Below are 1,672 nucleotides of genomic sequence, written 5' to 3' on the forward strand. Positions count from 1 at the left end.
TTGGAACCATGGCAATGAAACGATATACGATAGAATGAATATAAAACTAAAGTTCTCTCATGTAAACTATCATATAATTCACAATAAAACATTTTTTAAAAAAAGAATCCTTGGGTATTTATAACAGAATAGGTTCCACTTTTTGTTTGTTTCTTTGAACAGGGACTTTGGTACAAAGTTTTGTTTGTTTTTAGTATCTGCTTTTGCTTCCCCCTCTTTCAGATTGGCTTCCTGCACAGCCACCACCTCTTGGTGCTCCATGGCTTGAATTGCTGTAGGAATCACGTGGAGGAGGGTACTTACTCCCTTTCCATAGAAGGGGGAAGCCCTCTTTCTTCCCTGCCAACCCAATCACGACCACTTGAGTAGGGATCACTTCTGCTGTGTAACTGTCACAACTTCCACCATACCCATCTTGTGAGCTGCTGTAATCACCATAGTGACTGCTTCCACCCTGAGATGGCAGGATCCCTCGTGTAGGTGGAGCACTATGTGAGTGACAATAGCTCTCATAGGAATCTCTGTAGAAGCCTCCACTTGGATGGTCTGAATAGTCACAATCATGGCCATAGCCGTCTCTATCACTATAGTCTCTGGGTGGCTAGTCGTCCCGTGAACTGGAATGACCATAATCATGATATATATATCTCTTGGTGGTGGTGTATTATCTCTTATAACATGAGAACCTGGGTAATCTCTGCTTGAATAGCTGTCTTTAGTGGAAGCCATCATCTCTTGGTGACAGGTACACATCTGTACAAGAGGGCAGGGCTTCTCTTCTTGGTGATTCTCCATTAACTATCTCTTCCACGTAATACAGGAGCACTGCCTCCCATTCCACTGCTACTGTGAATTGGTCCTGAAGAAGCTGATCTTTTAGGAGGGTCCGGGACCACCACTTCATGGTGGTGGTCCTCTTTTTACTGGAAGTGGTCTCCTGGAAGAGCTCATGTTAAAATTCATGGAATAGCCACCATGTGTCCCCCATTTGAAGGGGGTCCCCTGGATCTTCCACTGCCTCCTCTTGGTAGGCCTCTGTTCTTGGAGATGGTGAGGGTCCAGGCCTGCCACTTTCAAATGTTGGTTTAGTGGCTTTTTCTACCTTGATAGGTTTCCCATCCTAAGACTTTCCATTCATATCTCTGGCTGCATTTTTGGCATCTGCTGGGCTTTCAAAGGTGACAAAAGCAAATCCTTCTAGATTTGTTGGTCTTTCACAGTCTTTCATCAAGAGTACTTTGACAATTCTTCCATATTTGCCAAAAACTGCTTCCAGGGCTTTCTTGTTGGTTTCTGTATTGAGCCCTCCAATGAAGAGCTTTCCAGAGCAGTCAGCTTCAACCATTTTTCCTCAGCCATGAATATTCATGAAGTGAAGACCATTTCCAGATCCTACTTGGCTCACCAGGAGGCAATTTGTTATGGTTCAGCATAAGAGTGAACTACCGAGTCGGAGAAAGCAGCTAGCATTATTGCACAATCTCTTAGCAGCATTTTTTAACTTACCCTTGTGCATATAAGTAGAAATTATTGACCAATATCATTAATATCATCACATAAAGCAGAATTTGCTTAATGTAAATCATAAAAGACTGCAGTAGTACATCAACAGGAAACTGCCATAAGTTTGAGCCAGATTCAGAAGAGGGTGTAGAATGAGAAATATTATTAC

General features: G+C 42.7%; 1 pseudogene; it reads right to left on the bottom strand.

Annotated features, from left to right (window-relative positions):
- Nucleotides 1-372: 372 nt before the first annotated feature.
- Nucleotides 373-1,345, bottom strand: LOC102834170 (annotated as a pseudogene).
- Nucleotides 1,346-1,672: the final 327 nt, after the last annotated feature.

The sequence above is a fragment of the Chrysochloris asiatica genome, unplaced genomic scaffold, assembly GCF_000296735.1.
Source record: "Chrysochloris asiatica unplaced genomic scaffold, ChrAsi1.0 scaffold10645, whole genome shotgun sequence".
Lineage (NCBI taxonomy): Eukaryota > Metazoa > Chordata > Mammalia > Afrosoricida > Chrysochloridae > Chrysochloris > Chrysochloris asiatica.